Source organism: Rana temporaria, chromosome 10 (assembly GCF_905171775.1).
Source record: "Rana temporaria chromosome 10, aRanTem1.1, whole genome shotgun sequence".
In the NCBI taxonomy this organism is placed as follows: domain Eukaryota; kingdom Metazoa; phylum Chordata; class Amphibia; order Anura; family Ranidae; genus Rana; species Rana temporaria.
This window is the reverse complement of record NC_053498.1, coordinates 9,091,177-9,111,851: the sequence shown is the minus strand read 5'-3', so window position 1 is coordinate 9,111,851 and position 20,675 is coordinate 9,091,177. Positions and strand designations below refer to the sequence as shown.

General features: G+C 43.1%; 1 long non-coding RNA gene across 1 annotated transcript; it reads left to right on the top strand.

The window, feature by feature from the left end:
- Positions 1-1,638: 1,638 nt before the first annotated feature.
- Positions 1,639-8,559, top strand: LOC120916284. The gene is made up of 3 exons (XR_005743980.1): positions 1,639-1,722; positions 5,093-5,180; positions 7,679-8,559. It is a non-coding gene; the product is annotated as an uncharacterized LOC120916284 (long non-coding RNA).
- Positions 8,560-20,675: the final 12,116 nt, after the last annotated feature.

Below are 20,675 nucleotides of genomic sequence, written 5' to 3'. Positions count from 1 at the left end.
GTTCCTTACATTGGTGATCAGTGGGAAGAATGTTCCTTACATTGGTGATCAGTGGGAAGAATGTCCCTTACATTGGTGATCAGTGAGAAGAATGTTCCTTACATTGGTGATCAGTGGGAAGAATGTCCCTTACATTGGTGATCAGTGGGAAGAATGTTCCTTACATTGGTGATCAGTGAGAAGAATGTCCCTTACATTGGTGATCAGTGGGAAGAATGTTCCTTACATTGGTGATCAGTGAGAAGAATGTTCCTTACATTGGTGATCAGTGAGAAGAATGTCCCTTACATTGGTGATCAGTGGGAAGAATGTTCCTTACATTGGTGATCAGTGGGAAGAATGTCCCTTACATTGGTGATCAGTGGGAAGAATGTTCCTTACATTGGTGATCAGTGGGAAGAATGTCCCTTACATTGGTGATCAGTGGGAAGAATGTTCCTTACATTGGTGATCAGTGGGAAGAATGTCCTTACATTGGTGATCAGTGAGAAGAATGTTCCTTACATTGGTGATCAGTGAGAAGAATGTCCCTTACATTGGTGATCAGTGGGAAGAATGTCCCTTACATTGGTGATCAGTGAGAAGAATGTTCCTTACATTGGTGATCAGTGAGAAGAATGTCCCTTACATTGGTGATCAGTGAGAAGAATGTCCCTTACATTGGTGATCAGTGAGAAGAATGTCCCTTACATTGGTGATCAGTGGGAAGAATGTTCCTTACATTGGTGATCAGTGGGAAGAATGTTCCTTACATTGGTGATCAGTGAGAAGAATGTTCCTTACATTGGTGATCAGTGAGAAGAATGTCCCTTACATTGGTGATCAGTGAGAAGAATGTCCCTTACATTGGTGATCAGTGAGAAGAATGTCCCTTACATTGGTGATCAGTGGGAAGAATGTCCCTTACATTGGTGATCAGTGAGAAGAATGTTCCTTACATTGGTGATCAGTGGGGAGAATGTCCCTTACATTGGTGATCAGTGGGGAGAATGTCCCTTACATTGGTGATCAGTGAGAAGAATGTCCCTTACATTGGTGATCAGTGGGGAGAATGTCCCTTACATTGGTGATCAGTGAGAAGAATGTCCCTTACATTGGTGATCAGTGAGAAGAATGTCCCTTACATTGGTGATCAGTGGGAAGAATGCTCCTTACATTGGTGACCAGACCCCACCTTTCTCTTCACCGCCACGGTGCACCAACCAAATCGGCTCTAAATCTATCCCGGCTGTGTCCCTGAGCACACGCTACTGCTCCACTCTCCACCTTTCCATTCTGGCCTCAGTTTGAGTGAATCGCATTCTACCACCGGTCACATGATGATCGACATCCCGCCCACCCACCTGCCAAACAAAGGAAGCTGTAGGTAGGAAGAGGAGTCTGTCCATTGAGCTACGTTCTTCCTTCTTACTGAAAGCAAACACAGCGGAGTGGGCAGCTTGGGGTGGCCGGGGCCCCTCGGGATGCCCGGGTCCCTTACATGTCTATGGGCTGTCCCCGCCCCTGATGGCGGCCCTGCTCCCTATAACAGAGCAGATCTTCACTTTTTAGGTATGGGTCCATTTTACTGTACATGTACAAGTTGACATATTATATGTGGTTTGGGTTGTTTTTTTTGTTTTTTTTGTATGTTCTTCTGACAGGTTCTATTAAGGGTATCCATTGTATCTTCTTCTGTTATTTCAGACTGCAAGACGAAGGTTATTGAGAAGGAGGAACCAGGTATTCATCATTTTCCTCTTTTCACCATTATAATGTTTTGGTTATACTTTGGGGTCCTGCTGGAGTTTGTAGTAATTATGGAATCCTTTATGATGGCGAGTGTCTGATTATGACAAGTTTCAAGAATTTATATATATATATATATATATATATATATATATATATATAATTTTTTTTTTTTTTTCATAGTGTGTATTTGCATATATAGCATACAGTGCCTTGAAAAAGTATTCATACCCTTTGAAATTCTCCACATTTTGTCATGTTACAACCAAAGAACGTAAATGTATTTTATTGGGATCTTATGTGATAGACCAGGGGTCTCCAAACTGTGTGGCCCGAGGGACAGATGTGGCCCTTTGCTAGCCTTTATCCGGCCCTTGGAGCACTATTCCTCCCACTGACTGATATGAGGTACTATTCCTCCCACTGATGAGGTACTATTCCTCCCACTGACTGATATGAGGTGCTATTCCTCCCACTGATATGAGGTACTATTCCTCCCACTGATATGAGGTACTATTCCTCCCACTGATATGAGGTACTATTCCTCCCACTGACTGATATGAGGTACTATTCCTCCCACTGACTGATATGAGGGTACTATTCCTCCCACTGACTGATATGAGGTACTATTCCTCCCACTGACTGATATGAGGTACTATTCCTCCCACTGACTGATATGAGGTACTATTCCTCCCACTGACTGATATGAGGTACTATTCCTCCCACTGACTGATATGAGGTACTATTCCTCCCACTGACTGATATGAGGTACTATTCCTCCCACTGACTGATATGAGGTACTATTCCTCCCACTGACTGATATGAGGTACTATTCCTCCCACTGACTGATATGAGGTACTATTCCTCCCACTGACTGATATGAGGTACTATTCCTCCCACTGACTGATATGAGGTACTATTCCTCCCACTGACTGATATGAGGTACTATTCCTCCCACTGACTGATATGAGGTGCTATTCCTCCCACTGATATGAGGCACTATTCCTAATTTCAAATTAATATATGAAAAGTGTGGGGGGGGGGGGGGGGGGGGTTCTGTATTCAGCCCCATTTACTCTGATACCACCAACTAAAATCTAGAGGAACAAATTGCCTTCAGAAGTCACCTAATTAGTAAATAGAGTCCACCTGTGTGTAACCCAATCTCAGTATAAGTACAGCTGTTCTGTGGAGCCCTCAGAGGTTTGTTGGAGAACCTTAGTGAACAAACCGCATCATGAAGGCCAAGAAACGCACCAGACAGGTCAGGGATAAAGTTGTGGAGAAGGTTAACCACTTCAGCCCCAGGAAGAATTGGCTGCTGCCATTTTTATTTTTTTTTTTGCGATTCGGCACTGCGTTGATCTGACAATTGCGCAGTCGTGCGATGTGGCACCCAAACAAAATTTACGTCCTTTTTTTACCACAAATAGAGCTTTCTTTTGGTGGTATTTGATCACCTCTGCGGTTTTTATTTTTTGCACTATAAACAAAAATAGAGCGACAATTTTTGAAAAAAAACAAAACAAAATTTCTTTACTTTTTGCTATACTAAATATCCCCCCCCCCCAAAATAAATAAATAAATATATATATATATATATATATATATATATATATATATATATATATATATATATATTCCTCAGTTTAGGCCGATACGTATTTTTCTACATATTTTTGGTATAAAAAAAAAATCGCAATAAGCGTAATATTCATTGGTTTGCGCAAAAGTTATAGAAGTAGATTCAGGTAGAATGGTGTAAACTTGCGGCGGCGTAGCTTGGCGTGTTTAGGCTACGCCGCCGTAAGTTAGCGAGGCAAGTACTTGATTCTCAAAGTACTTGCCTGCTAAGTTACGGCGGTGTAGCCTAAAGCGGGCGGGCGTAAGGGCGCTTAATTCAAATTTGTCTGAGGGGGCGTGTTTAATGGTAATGAGGCTTGACCCGACGTGATTGACGTTTTTTCTTTAAACTGCGCATGCGCCGGGCGCCTACATTTCCCAGTGTGCATTGCGGCCAAGTACGCCGCACGGGCCTATTGATTTTGACGTGGACGTAAACAACGTAAATCCCTATTCACGGACGACTTACGCAAACGACGTAAAAATTTCGTAGCGGGAACGGCGGCCATACTTTAACATTGCTATTCCATCTATTAGATGGAATAACTTTAGGCCTGATAATGCCTTTAAGGAAACGGCGTAAATGTACTGCGGCGGCCGGGCGTCCGTTCGTGAATCGGCGTATCTACAAATTTACATATTCTACGCCGACCGCAATGGAAGCACCACCTAGCGGCCAGCCTCAATATTGCAACTTAAGATAGGACGGCGCAAGCCGTCGTATCTTAGATATGTTTAAGCGTATCTCTGATTGAGAATACACTTAAACATAAATCGGCGTAGATTCTGAGTTAAGCCGACCTAACTCTTTCTGAATCTACCTATAAATGTCTACAAAATAGTTTTTATGGCATTTTTATTTATTTTTTACTAGTAATGGCAGTGAGCAGCTTTTTTTTTTTTTTATCGTGAGTGTGACATTGCGTCGGACGCATCGTACACTTTTGACGCTATTTTGGGACCATTGTCATTTATACATTGATCAGTGTTATAAAAATGCACTGATTACTGTGTAAATGACACTGGCAGGGAAGGGGTTAACCACTAGGGGGCGAGGAAGGGGTTAAGTGTGTCCTAGGGAGTGATTCTAACTGTGAGGGGGCTGGGCTATATGTGACATGACACTGATCCCGATGATGGGAAGCAGTAGATCAGTGTCCTGTCACTAGGCAGAACAGGGAAATGCCTTGTTTACATAGGTATCTCCCCGTTCTGCAGCTCCGTGACGCGATCGCAGGACACTGGCGGACATCGAGTCCGCGGGCAACGGTCACGACGGGCGCGCGTGCCCGCTAGGCGCCAGATTCCTAGCAACGTACCTGTATGTTGCTTTGCCTGCCCGTGCCGTTCTGCTGATTTGTATATGTATGTGAGGCAGACGGCAAGTGGTTAAAGCAGGGTTGGGTTATAAAAACAATATCCCGAGCTTCGAACCTCTCACGGAGAGCTCTGTTCAATCCATCATCCCAAAATGGGAAAGAGTATGGCACGCCACACTTTTCACATATTTATTTGTAAAAAAATAAATTGAAAACCATTTATCATTTTCCTTCCACTTCACAATTATGTGCCACTTTGTGTTGGTCTCTCACATAAAATCCCAATAAAATACATTTACGTTTTTGGTGGCAACGTGACACAATGTGGAAAATTTCAAGGGGTGTGAATACTTTTTCAGAGCACTGTAAATGCATAAAATATAAATACAATGTGTGCAATAAATTAGATTTCTTTTTTCCAGAAATACATTCTGACAGACCATCAAAAACGCAATGGTTGTGGCTATTGGCACTTTTTCCAGCTTTTTTTCTTTGCTCCTTTATCTACTGGTAAGTCACCAACATTTGAAATCTGTCCTTCGGCCTCCCCTTTTATTCTCGTACAGGTGTAGCGGCTCCTCTCCTGAACAAAAATGGATTATTCTGATTTCACTGCACACTGTGAGCTTCTCACAATGGGCATTATAAGCTTTAGAAAGTCAGATAGAGCTCCGCCTCATTTCCTGGTTGGAGGATGTCCAGCATCATCCAACCCTTCCATTCATGGAGACTCGGCATCACATGTGGGCGTTACCATTATGATATTTACATAACTCCTCCCAACAGCCAGGGCCGATCCGCCCTATAGGCTCACTATGCAAGTCGCTTAGGGCCCCGCAAAGCTGTGGAGGACCCCCCAAATAAACTAGAGGCCCTGCCTGGTGAGAAGTAACTTCCGGCCCCTCACCCCGCTTCTCGACTCACTGGCTGCATGGGAGAAGAGGTAAGAAGTCAGCACCCCACCGCTTCTCACTTTAATGCAGTGTTTCTCAATTCCAGTCCTCGGGGCCCCCCCAACAGGTCAGGTTTTCAGGATTTCCATTATTTTGCACAACAGCCTTTTCATCTAAGGGAAATCCTGAAAACCTGACCTGTTAGGGGGGCCTGAGGACCGGAATTGAGAAACACTGCTTTAATGTAAGATGTCAATTCTGACAGTAGAACACCCCTGTAACGGTCACCACCGTTTACGATATTCCCATTCCATCAGCAAAGACAGCTTATCTGACACTCCACAATCTAGCAGACACGATCCATCCTATTTCCCAGAATGAACGAGACACGCACAGCTCTGTTTTCTGGTTTTAAAATGTATGAATGAACACTTTTAATGGCTTTCTTATATACAGTACAAGCATGTTACAGTGACAATGAAACTCTCCACCCCCAGCATCACACAATGGGGCTTCAATACACCTTCAGATGCGCTAATTACTAAACATTTATCCAGACAGCATGGCTCCGCCAAGCTGTTCTCACCTACTTCCTAATACACATTCCTTAAGTCAGACATCTGACCTTTAACTCATAACACGTATCTATTATCAATAGCATCTTCACACAATGAAAGGTCTTAGTACAGACATAATTAGCACAATGGACAATAAATGTAATCGCAGCAAGATACTTTAACATCCCTTAATAGCCAGCCGGGCTGACACTCAGCTTCAATCCACCTCACCACAGTAGCAGACTTAGGCCCAGATTCTCGTAGATCGGCGTAAAACTTGGCGGGCGTAACGTATCTGATTTACGTTACGCCGCCGCAAGTTTTTCAGGCAAGTGCTTTATTCACAAAGCACTTGCGTGTAAAGTTGCGGCAGCGTAACGTAAATCACCCGGCGGAATTCAAATTCGGCGGGTAGGGGGCGTGTAGCATTTAAATGAAGCGCGTTCCCGCGCCGATCGAACTGCGCATGCGCCGTCCGTAAAATATGCCAGGGTGCATTGCTCCAAGTGACGTCGCAAGGACGTCATTGGTTTCGACGTGAACGTAAATGCCGTCCAGCCCCATTCACGGACGACTTGCGCAAACGACGTAACTTTTCAAATTTCGACGCGGGAACGACGGCCATACTTAACATTGGTTGAGCCTCATATACCATGGGGCAACTTTACGCCGGGACAAGCCTAACGTAAACGTCGTAACTTTACTGCGTCGGCCGCGCGTACGTTCGGGAATTCGCGTATCTAGCTAATTTGTAATACTCGACGGGGAAAACGACGGAAACGCCACTTAGCAGACAAAAAAAAAATTGCATTTAAGATCCGACGGCGTAAGAGACTTGCGCCTGTCGGATCTAATGGATATCTATGTGTAACTGATTCTAAGAATCGGCGTACATGGCGCTGCGCCGTCGTAAGCCCTTTGAGAATTTGGGCCTTAGTTAGCATCTCAACAGTCATTGAAGGTCTCTTATTGACCGGTTGTGGGTTAGCATGAAAATCACCTGTAATATGTCCAGATCTCCTGCAATACATGAATTATCATTTATCAGTCACCCTATGCCCAAAAGGGGCACAGGGTGACCCTAGACCCAAGAGTCATTAGTGACGCTGGCACAGGAGTACCCCCCCATCCTTCAAAAGTCTCTGGGTGTCACGGGTCATTCCGCCCCCTCAAGAGGCTTTCTCCACACCAGGGAGAAAGCCTCGCATTACTGTGTGGAGTTACAGACAGAAGAACAGGAAGTGAGGATTTCTCAGAAGAAATAAGGACATTTAAAAGCAAAATGGAAGGATGAGGTAAGTGAAGGAAGATATTTCAGTGTGTAGTGAAGCACAGAGACCCAGTGATGAAGATACTGGGTCTAAAATAAGGTATGTAATAAAGGGACAGGTTTTAATAAAAAAAATGTCATTGGCGTGTTTTTGGGGGGGAAGGGGGAGGGGGAATTCAACTTAAGCTTTAACTCGGATGTAATAGACTATGATGTCAGCTGTAAATACTAAGATATGATTGTCTTCTTTAATACAGTGCTTATCATAATGTTTTCTTAATATTTTAGGTTTCGGAAGAAACCTCATAAATATGAAGCTACTCCCCAAGAACCCTCTACCAACGCAAACACAAATGGCCGATTTGATGGAGATGGGAATCTGAATGGCCCATGTAATTTAAACGTGCCCCCAAATGGCCCATGTAATTTGACTGTGCCCCCAAATGGCCCATGTAATTTGACTGTGCCCCCAAATGGCCCATGTAATTTGACTGTGCCCCCAAATGGCCCATGTAATTTGACTGTGCCCCCAAATGCCCATGTAATTTGACTGTGCCCCCAAATGGCCCATGTAATTTGACTGTGCCCCCAAATGGCCCATGTAATTTGACTGTGCCCCCAAATGGCCCATGTAATTTGACTGTGCCCCCAAATGGCCCATGTAATTTGACTGTGCCCCCAAATGGCCCATGTAATTTGACTGTGCCCCCAAATGGCCCATGTAATTTGACTGTGCCCCCAAATGGCCCATGTAATTTGACTGTGCCCCCAAATGGCCCATGTAATTTGACTGTGCCCCCAAATGGCCCATGTAATTTGACTGTGCCCCCAAATGGCCCGTGTAATTTGACTGTGCCCCCAAATGGCCCGTGTAATTCGACTGTGCCCCCAAATGGCCCGTGTAATTCGACTGTGCCCCCAAATGGCCCGTGTAATTCGACTGTGCCCCCAAATGGCCCGTGTAATTCGACTGTGCCCCCAAATGGCCCGTGTAATTCGACTGTGCCCCCAAATGGCCCGTGTAATTCGACTGTGCCCCCAAATGGCCCGTGTAATTCGACTGTGCCCCCAAATGGCCCGTGTAATTCGACTGTGCCCCCAAATGGCCCGTGTAATTCGACTGTGCCCCCAAATGGCCCGTGTAATTCGACTGTGCCCCCAAATGGCCCGTGTAATTTGACTGTGCCCCAAAATGGCCCGTGTAATTCGACTGTGCCCCAAAATGGCCCGTGTAATTCGACTGTGCCCCCAAATGGCCCGTGTAATTCGACTGTGCCCCCAAATGGCCCGTGTAATTCGACTGTGCCCCCAAATGGCCCGTGTAATTCGACTGTGCCCCCAAATGGCCCGTGTAATTCGACTGTGCCCCCAAATGGCCCGTGTAATTTGACTGTGCCCCCAAATGGCCCGTGTAATTTGACTGTGCCCCCAAATGGCCCGTGTAATTTGACTGTGCCCCCAAATGGCCCGTGTAATTTGACTGTGCCCCCAAATGGCCCGTGTAATTTGACTGTGCCCCCAAATGGCCCGTGTAATTTGACTGTGCCCCCAAATGGCCCATGTAATTTGACTGTGCCCCCAAATGGCCCATGTAATTCGACCGTGCCCCCAAATGGCCCATGTCTTACACTTGCAGTGTGAGAAACAAAAAAAAAAAAGTATTTTAAGTGAAGCATGTTTTCCGTTTTAAGCTAAACTTCTAACAACGCTTTTTCCGCTTTCCATCCATTAGACCCCTTTCACACTGGGGCACTTTTCAGGCATTTTAGCACTAAAAAAAAAAAAAGTGCTTTCCCACTGGGGCGGTGCACTTGCAGGATGGGGGAATAAAGTCCTGCAAGCACCATCTTTTTGGGGCGGTGCGGCAGCGCTGTATACACAACTCCCAAAATGCCCTGCCCATTGAAATAAATGGGCAGCGCTCCCAAAGCGCCTGCAAACCGCTTTGGCATCGCCACAACACGGGTGCTTTTAACCCTTTCTTAGGCCGCTAGCGGGGGTTAAAAGCACCCCGCTAGCGGCCAAAAAGCCTGAGATTGTGCAATCAGATTGTATACTGTACGGCCAGCTTAACTCTTTTGCATTCTGTCTACATTTATGACTTCCTGGGTGCGTCCCAAGTACTATGGGCTCACATCTCCAGATGTTGGTGAACATATACCAGTTTTCAGCCTGCGTTGGGGCCCATTCACATCACTCAGGCCCAATGCGGTGTGTTAAGAAATGTTGCGTCATCTGTTGGCATGCCTTGCATTGTGGCAGCCCATTCATTTGAACCCACAAGAAACCAAAAACCATGCATGCAACATTTTCTCCTGCGCGCCGCAACACCGGGTACTGCACATTGCAGGTGCAAATTCAGAATGAATGGCACCAAATCCGACCAACGCATATTCTGTACCTTTAACACGGCGCACTGGCGTGAATGAGCCCTACGTTCCTGTGAAGTATTGGAATTTTTGAGAATTTGACACTGATGATTTTAGAAGGAATTGAATTAATTGATGTAGAAAGAGATACATTTCTGAAATAGCTTGGCGCCAATTTAACAACATTTTTTTTTTTTCCCTCTAATGTACGAAGGGTTGGGGTTTCTTTTTAATATTGAATGTTATTTTTCTGGCTATGGAGAGAATTTTTTTTGTTGGCTTCTCTAATGAGAATTTTGTTACAAGGTGCTGCCATTGCCTATTGTCTTTTCAGAATGCTAGTTCCCTGGCTGTGGGCTTGTTGACCCCGAAAAAAGGAAGAAATTCTAAAACTTTTATGTGACCAATGCAGGCCTTTTTTTTTTTATAACCCCAAAGCATTTTTTACTTTCCTATTTGGTAATGTCCCATATTTGCACATTATGTTTATCGTCTGCTTTAACCTAATATAACTTATTTTTTTTATTTTGTTTAAATAATTTTTATTAATTTTTAGAAAAGACAAACTTAATAACGTGACATTGGAAAAAAAAATCACGCCATACATAATTGCATAACGTAACATTCAAAGATGTTTTATATATAAATATAATAAATATGCATGACTTTCCTAAGGTATATAAATCACTAAATATTCCCATCCCCCAAATTAAACATATATTTCTGGGGTTCACCTAACCATCTACTCAATTTTTGAAGAGCCAGAGGGGGTGAACTACCTCTGTCCCCCCATAGCTTCCATTTTTAAAGGTGGATGGAATTTAATTTGTTATCAATATTGGATACATTTTTATTTCCTTGTGTTTTTTTTTTAATTGGGAATAAATAGTAAAAACAAAATAATGGAAAATAATTTTTCGGTAATTAATTTTTTTCCCCTGTACAATAGTAAATGTACTCATTTACTATTTTACTCATTTAAAATGTAATTTGCACACCCCATATATTTAACTATAAAATATAATCAACAAAGTCTAATAAATAAAATCTCACATTTAATGCTTTTTTTTTTTTTTAAAGGTAAACCTCAAAATGAACATACGCGTTTATACTTTAGGCAAACTTTACGCTCCATTGATACGACGCACAAAGGGAGCAAATAAAAGTTTGTGAAAAATTGTGAGCATAACATTGATAGGATTGGTTGGGGTGACGGCGACTTTCAAATGAGATCACAAAAAAAAAAATAGTTTTATTTATTTAAACATAATTAATTTATTATTATTATTATATACATATATACATACACACATAAAATTATCATAGTGATCTCCTGTGTGCTGCATACAGCCATACCTTTAGCAGTGGTCTGTTGCTTTGGGGGGACGCAGAACCAGCTCTTTCCTGAGCATCCATACTGTGAGGAAGATCTTGTGACTCAGAAACCGCCGAGACCGGTCACTGTATTAAAATAATGCTGGCACGAATAGTCACTTTTCCCAAGCTTCTTTAATTTGGTGGTCGGGGGACTCAAGTAGGTAAGTCCTGCTTGTTCCAGGACTATGACTCAAAACTACGCAATGGCCAAGAAAAACCCAACACGTTCCCGGGGGCTATAAGATCTCCTCCCTCCTTCTTCAGTGTTATAAATATATAGATTTTTTTGTGGAAATAAATATATAAAACTTTAAATATCAATAACTTATCTAAACAATATTGACCTACTAAAACTTTTTTTTTTCAAATATGGATTATTACGATTATTGTAATAAAATATATATATATATATATATATATATATAATCAATTTTTTTATATATAATAATAATAATATTATTAAAATTATATATATATATATATATATATATATATATATATATATATATATATATATATATATTTATATATATATATATATATATATATATATATATATATATATATATATATATATATATATATATATATATATATATATATATTAATATAATTTTAATAATATTATTATTATATATAAAAAAAATTGATTATATATATATATATATATATATATATATATATATATATTATTATTTAATATTATTATATATATATTATTATTTATTATTATATATATATATATATATATATATATATACTGTATAGTATTTTACTAGAGTAATAATACAAAAACAATTTGGAAATGAGCATAAAATATAATAATGACATTTTATATATAATATAAAAATAAATTATATTATTTTATATTAAAAATACAATTTATAAATGAGATTTATTCAAACCCAGCCCGGAAACTAGCATTTTTCTCAGGAGACCAGCAATGGCAGCTTACGTACTTTCCTTGTGACCATTTATCGGGAACCTTTTTTTGATATGGAATATGAATATAAGATGAAAAAGCCTTTTTTGGCCGTTCTTTACTAGCTGACCCTTGATCATAATATTGGCAGAACTTGCGTGAAGTAAGGTAATGACTATTCATTCTTTTTATTTTTTTTATGTGTGTGATAACTGATTAATACATGACATTTAACTTTGCTGAAAACTTTTTGTGCTGAAAAGTTTGGCACCAAAATTCCCCAACCAGAAACAACCAAGAGAAGTTAAAAACTAACATAGTGAGGTTAATTTACTAAAACCTTGTTCAATTATGCTTTGACAAAAAATAAATAACGTGAAGCTGGTTTCTATGCACAGCTGCACCAGCTTTAGTAAATCAACCCCAGTAAGTACGTTTTTCTAATCAGACCGAGCAAGCCTGATGGCAGGCAGATTTTTCTGCATGCCTTTCTTCAGGTGACTCGCAGTGCTCTGAGTATCCTTTGTCATGTATTAAAAGTTTGTAAAACAAGATTAAAACTGACCCAAAATTATGAGTCTCCCCTGAAATATCTAACCACTCAGGTGGTAGAGATATCCTGCAGAAAGGATCTTTAGTGGGACACTTGCCCTTAGTAGCCGTGTCCAGTGTTGGTAGGCCCAAACCACAGGCCAAAAAGGTATTACAGCAGAATTGAAAGAATAGGGAAAATGGACATTTCCCATGCATTAGTAGAGTATTATGTAACTGTGGCAGTTGCGTAAATATTCGTCATTAATAATTACAAAATGTTTCCAAACACTTTTTAGATTTGCTTTATTTAGAAAATCACTTTGGCATTAGGTTGTTATGCAGTTTGTGAGGATATGTTACTGTACAAGGGACTCCCCGTCCCAAAAAATGTATTCACATAGGAAGTGGCTTCGCTTATAACTTCTCTCTCTCTCTCTCTCTCTCTCTCTCTCTCTCTCTCTCCTTTAAAAATGTAGCTGTCCTCTCCCCAAACATTATAGTTTTGCATTATTTGCATAATCACTTTAGCATTAGTTATGCAATTTCCGATGATATAGGTTATGTTGCTTCTTTTAGGGCTGGTTAGACCCCCATTACAGCACCCAAGATGGACCATGTGGCTCCATGTATTTTTTTTTCTAATCTCCGTGGGTGATGAATTAACCATGCTGAGTAAAATCCAATGAGACAATCCCTAAATCCCTAAAAATTTAGCTGTCCTTTCCCCCAAACACTATAGTTTTGCATTATTCATATAATCACTTTAGCATTAGTTATGCAATTTGCGATGATGTAGGTTATGTTACTACTTTTAGGGCTGGCTAAGACCCCATTACAGCACCAAGAAGCGCCATGTAATTTATATATATTTTTTTTTTCTAACCTTCATGGATGGAAATCCAACAATACAAAACAGTTAAATCACCATGTCCTCTTGCCATGCTCACAATCCCTTCTGACATTTTTTTGGGGGTCCCCTAAAGATCATGATCCATAGGGTGGTGCCCCCTCTTTAGAAGACCATTCTACTTTTGAAATTATGCCTTTCAGTTGGTCAGAACAAACTTTTACCTATATCTGTCTTCTCAAGAGACAGCCATTTTAATGAGCCTGAGAACAAGTGCATCCATTAGCAATAAAAAGGGAAAACAATTTGGAGAGTGCTAACTCTATTTAGTTGGACTAACTTGCAGCTATCTAGCTCCTTAAAAATAGTTTTACCCTGCCCAGTTTTGGTGGACAACCTCTGGGTTCTGAGTAGACCTCCACCATTATGGTTTTAGCTTCAGCACAATGTAGGTACATTGGATCCCAACGTTTAGCTGATTGTGGATTGGCCATAATACGGGTATTTGGGATGTGCCGTAATTCAGAGTGAGTATGGATGCTAGGTAAAGTTTTTAGGTCGGGGGTCTCCAAACTTTCTAAACAAAGGGACAGTTTACTGTCCTTCAGACTTTAGGGGGGCTGGACTGTGGTCATTTGCAGTAGAAAATGTTCCAGCATCAGTTTGCGTAAACCATGCCCGTCTTTGGTCTCAGTGAGAGGAATTGTGAACTATTGTTGGTGTCATTGGTTGGAATTGCACCCCAACATTGGTGTCATTGGGCCCCATTGTTTGCGTCATTGGGATGAATTGTGCCCCATCGTAGGTCTCATTGGGAGAAACTGTGCCCCCTTCGTTGGTGCCAGTAAATAAAATAGTGTTGGATAAAATCAAACAAAGGGCCACATCTGGCCCCCAGGCTGCAGTTTGGAGACCACTGGTTTAGGTGCTTGTGTAATTCTTCCTCGTTTGTGCTTGCTTACAAAAAAATAGACTAATGCTGCTATAAAAATAGTATGCAAGCTTCACCTGTATGGTAAACTTTTCCGTTTTTTTTTTTCTCATAGGAATCGAACAAATTATAATATATTTTTGGGGAATTAACCCTATAGCAGATACCCTTGTGGGTAGACCCTTAGGCTGCATTCACACCTGAGCGTAGGTCGTTCGGTCGTTTTTTTTCCGGCGTTTTGTTGCGCGTATTCATGCTTATTTGCGCGTTTGCATACAGCGTCGTCCGACGTTTTTGTACTTTGATGTTTTTTATTTTAGCCAATAAGAAAAATGATCATCTTTTCATCACTTGTTGCTATGTTGGTAGATTTTTTTATCTTCTGCCTGGGTGAAATGTTCTATTGATTTAAAGCGACAAAACGCCCATAGCAAACGCTCGTTGTCGCGCTAGTAGCTTGAATCGAGCATTTCCATTACTTTCTATGGGAAATAGAAACGCTCAAAACCGCCCGATTCGCGTGACAAAAAAGGGTCCGGAACTTGTTTGAGCTTCAGGCGTTCGGCGTCAGGCGTTTTGGAGTGGTGATGTGAACCATCTCCATAGGGAATAATGTATTTTTTTCCCTCTAGCGTTTTTGAGCGTCGCGCTTCAGGCGACAAAATGCTCAGGTGTGAATGCAGCCTTAATAATCAGAACACTCAAGGTCTTGGAGGACAAGACCTTGAAAATGTAACTCTAATGCCGCGTACACACGATCGGAAATTCCGACAAGAAAACCGTGGATTTTTTTTCCGACTGAATATTGGCTCAAACTTCTGTGGCATACACACGGTCACACCAAATTCCGACCGTGAAGAATGCGGTGACGTACAACACTACGTCGGGCCGAGAAAAGAAAAGTTGAATGATTCCGAGCATGCGTCGAATTAATTCAGAGCGTGCGTGTTTTTTTTTGTGCGTCGGAATTGCATACAGGCGATCGGAATTTTCGACTAGAACTTTTCCCGTCGGGAAAATTGAGAACCAGATCTCAATTTTTTGCTGTCGGAAATTCCAACAGAAAAAGTCGGATGGAGCCTAGACATGGTCTGAATTTCCGACCAAAAGCTTGCGTCGAACTTTTCTTGTCGGAAATTTCCGATCGTGTGTACGCGGCATCATAGTGTTTCCTAGATTACGACAGTCAAGCTTATTTCTTAAGAGTAGCCATGCAGGGTCTGATGAGGATCACATTTATGTATTGGTTGCCAAAAACAGGCTGAGTAGGGGTCATCTACATATGAGAGTTGCAGTTGCGCACAGATTGTCCCCTGTTGGGACATTTTGGAATGACCTTGAATCTTTCTTTTCTCCGCAGAAAATAAGGTGTCTTTCATACACATTTTCATCCTTTTTGGATTGTTCACCCAACAAATGTTACCATGTAACCAAAGGTGTTTTGCGGCACAATGGTAAAAAAATTGGACTTTGATGCCTTTTTGGATGTGTAGATCTATAGATCTCCTTTAGATCGGTTGAATGGGATCCATTAAAAGATCAGCGCATCTGGAAAATGTATGAATGATCTCCTGAGCTGAGTTGATGAGGAAGCTCAAGGCAGGTCAGAGGAGCCAGGCATTGGCTTGACCTCTAGCCTGGCATTGGCTTGACCTCTAGCCTGGCATTGGCTTGACCTCTAGCCTGGCATTGGCTTGACCTCTAGCCTGGCATTGGCTTGACCTCTAGCCTGGCATTGGCTTGACCTCTAGCCTGGCATTGGCTTGACCTCTAGCCTGGCATTGGCTTGACCTCTAGCCTGGCATTGGCTTGACCTCTAGCCAGGCATTGGCCTGACCCCTAGCCAGGCATTGGCTTGACCCCTAGCCTGGCATTGGCTTGACCCCTAGCCTGGCATTGGCTTGACCCCTAGCCTGGCATTGGCTTGACCCCTAGCCTGGCATTGGCTTGACCCCTAGCCTGGCATTGGCTTGACCTCTAGCCAGGCATTGGCTTGACCTCTAGCCAGGCATTGGCTTGACCTCTAGCCAGGCATTGGCTTGACCTCTAGCCAGGCATTGGCTTGACCTCTAGCCAGGCATTGGCTTGACCTCTAGCCAGGCATTGGCTTGACCTCTAGCCAGGCATTGGCTTGACCTCTAGCCAGGCATTGGCTTGACCTCTAGCCAGGCATTGGCTTGACCTCTAGCCAGGCATTGGCTTGACCTCTAGCCAGGCATTGGCCTGACCTCTAGCCAGGCATTGGCCTGACCTCTAGCCTGGCATTGGCCTGACCTCCAGCCCTATACAAAGAAGTTAAGGGTGCTGCTTCAGGCTCTATTGGGTCCTTATATGCTGGGAGTGCAAGCAGTTAAAAACCTTGTCTCCGCTCCATAGAAGTCAATGAGGAAGGAAGAGAAATACAAAACACGCATGGGAAAAGAGAAATTCGGCCTCAGCCTAGAGGGCGAAACTTGTCTGGGGAAGAGTCTAGGCTGATGCTGCTTCCACGCTTTACATGATGGTTTTGTGTGACGTGCGGCTCCTGGCGACCTCTCTTCCTTCCTCACTGACCTCCAACCTGCCGCAGACTTCAGTGCAAGCTAGTTGACCAACAGACTTGGCACACATTTAATGGGGGGTGAAACGGATGAATTGGAACCTTTTGGTACTGACGTTTTTTGTGGGCAATAACAAGCTCCTCTGATGGTCAGAAGGGCTTGCTATTGCCTTGATGAACCCCTACACAGCCTCGCCTTCGCAGGCAATACCTGAATCCGGGCCTTCAACAGACCATGCATGGCAACTCAAGGGCACTACAAAGAGCAGTGATGATGTACAGTGTGGAGTGGAGCTCCATGAGATGACCATGCCAGGGTTACCAATTTGGATCAGTGGGGAAGGGGACCGGGTATAGAGAAAAGGTTAAGATGGCAAAGGTATGATTGGATGCCAATTTCAATTCATAGTCTCTAGCTGGTCCCATATGTAAGTACCCACAGACTTGAGATTTTAAAGTGTTGGATTGGATAACTATCATCTCAAGTCAGTGGCCACCTTAAAGCTGAACTCCAGGCAGACCGCTAAATACACAGATGAAATGCATATATGTGTGAGAGAGAGAGAGAGAGACTTGTAAAGCCCAACACATGCAAACTGAATCGCCTCTGGGCGCTGTATCCATTTCATGGGTAAGGAACCCCTTGACCTCAGAAGAGATGGGTTTTAATCTTTCTCCTGAAGGCCAAGTGGTCTGACTCCAGTCGGATGGTGGTTGATAGTGGACTACTTTACGTGTAATTCTGTCCAGACAGTCTTAAGGTTTGCACTGCTCTGCCAGGCAGTACAACTTGGCTGGTGACCTGTCTGCTCTCTGCTGCAGTGAAACATGACGGGTCACCACCTCTAGCCTGTGATTGAACAGCAGCCACTAACTTTTCCACCTACATTTAACTTTCTGCCACTACACCCAGCCCTGATGAAAGGGAATCGTGTGGCCCCCAATGGAAGTCTCTAACCTTTTTGTCAACTTGTTTTTTGTCAACACGTGTGCCCAGCATACTTGATTGGCTGCTAGCGCTGCCCTGCCTATTGTATGTTCTACTATACAGGGGGTTACAAGAAGTTGACCCTGAAGTTGTCAATATAGTTGACTTTGCTCAGCGGGTGGCCCAGTGGGCCAACTTCTGTCTGACATTCCGCAATTGAAAAATTGAATAGCGGGGCAGAAATTTTTCAGTAGAACGGCGCCTCCCATCCAATCAGATATAGATTTTCTTTTGGTATTTTGGCGGCACCGGCTGTCAAAATACAATAGCTGGAGATTTGCCCCTCCATGTTGTGCAGCATGGATGGAAGAACCGGCTAGATTTGGCAAAAATGTGTCTATGGCCAACTTGGGCTTAGTTGTGCTAGAGTCAAATAACTTCTCCTCATTGGCCGTACACATAGTGGTAGAGGAGCGCTGGGCGGGGATTTTCACAGGTTATCAAAATGCGGATAAAGTCGTTACTTGACCCCAAGTGGCCTGTATTTGGCAACTCGCCACAAAGATTGGGACCCCCCAGGAGAGGACATTCACCCGAGTTTAGAAATCCAAGTCTAATAGGTCAAAGAGGGCACCAAATAAAAGTCCAAAGTCTTTATTGTTCAACTAGTAGAACAAGCAGGGCAACTTGTTTCGGGGGGCCACACCCCCCCTTCATCAGGGCTGGGTGAAATGCCAAAATGTTAAATAGACTCAAAGATTCTCATGCAGACAGAGTACAGTGGAACCTCGGATTACGAGCATAATCCGTTCCAGGAGAATGCTCGTAATCCACAGTACTCGCATATCAAAGCGAGTTTCTCCAATGAAGTCAGTGGAAACAAAAATAATTTGTTCTGCATTGACTTTAATGGCATGCAATACCGCATTCGACCAGAGGCGGGGGGCGCCAGAGAGCCTCGGAAATGACTGAAAAGGCCCAGGGACACTTCGGCTGACTTTGGCAAACCTCGGAAAGACTTAGTTCCCGAGATTTGCCGAGGTCAGCCAAGCTGTCTACTGGCCTTTCCGTGCATTTCCGAACAGCGGTGTTCGGCTCTGCTTGGCTCCGGTGCCCCCCCCCCACCTCAGGCCAAACGCAGTACTGCACACCGCTGTGGCCTAAATCGTGGTCGTTTTGCGAGACAACACTTGCAAACCGCGTTACAATTTTTTTAAATGCAGTTATCGTATTGCGAAACGCTCGGTACTCGCGTTACTCGCAATCCAAGGTTCCACTGTATGTTGATAACAATCCATGATGGTGTTCATAGTAGAAGTGGCCAAGGCCTTGGACCAAGGCCTACTATCTATTTAACATTCTGCCATTTCATTCAGCCCCGATGAAGGGAGATTGTGTGGCCCTGAAACATGTTGGGCATCTTTCGCCCCGCTTGTTGGAACCAGATGAACAATAAAAGGTTTTTGGGCTCCTAAGGATTTTTTTATTTGGCGCTTTCTTTGACCTAATTAGCATAAAGGTTGTATGTGGCGGTGGGCTGTGATGCTGTGTTGCCACACATATGTGGACATCTGGCATTGCTGTTCTGTACTGTGACCGCTTCCACAGACCTCTCCTGGTCAATGTTTACGATCAGAAAGTAGTAGGACAGGCTACCAATCTTGTAACCACTGTGACAGCCGATCACAAGATCGGGAAAAACAGGGCCCTCCCTCTCAAGCGCAAAGAGATTTAAAATGCGCTCAGTTATGTATTTAATAAATGCGTGATGACATCAATTCTGCCTGAAGTTCAGCTTTAGGAAACCTCAACAAGATGTGCAGTTACTATTGTTATAGCTGAATTCCAGGGAAAAAAATAAAGGCACACTATGAGTTAAATCCAAGGAGGTGCCTGACACCTCCTGGGCTTATTTACATCTGACAGTTTTATCATATTATTGCACTCCCCAGAAGACATTGCTGTATTTCTGGGAGCCCAAAGCTGATGCTTCAGGTCTAAGCATCTACAACATTAGAGTCGGTGCAACTGCTATACTTGCTCCACCATATCCTCCTGTCCAATCACAGAAGCCTTTGTATTATGTGAACTCATTCACAAAATACAAAGGCTTCTCTGAATGGCAGCAGGGGGAGGGACGGAGATGGCTGTTTTGTGTCTCTCTCTCTCCTCTCTCACAGCTCCTCTGACACAGCCATTAATCTGTCACTTATAAGTAACCAAGATAAGTTCGGGAGATATCATGCACCTCCCTGGACTCAGTTCATAGTGTCCCTGAATTTAGGCTTTAACGCAGTTGGGTGGTTCCAACTAGTTGCTGTTGATACTGTACATTTCCATTGCTTTTTGTAGTGCCTTTTTTTTTTCTTTTTAACACCCTTGAAGGTGTAATCCCACCCTTAGATCAAGAAAACAAGAACTGCTGTTATACATTTGGTGACCCGGTTTGGTTTAACCCTTTGGTTGCCATGTCGTGAAGGCGGTAGGGATGAGCTTGTGTTTTGTTCTGAACCCAGAAATCCACCGTCATTCATGGACCAATCGGCTGTAGTTGGGAGGGGGATTCCCTGTCCTAACATAAAAAAAGGGGGGGGCGCAGATGCTCACGACATCGTATGGCCACATGGTTTGGTAAAAACACAAGCTCATGGCTACTTGGCAGCCAAGGGGTTAAAGCCGGTATTGCGGCCGGGTACAGCAGACCGAGGGCAGTGCAAGGGAGACATTAGAGGTCAAATAGACCCCTGATGTCTTCATAAAGAGTACCTGTCAACTGCCCAATGCTATGTCACTGGGGGGGCTTGTTACTCCCCTTGTGATTAGCTGAGTATAAAAAAA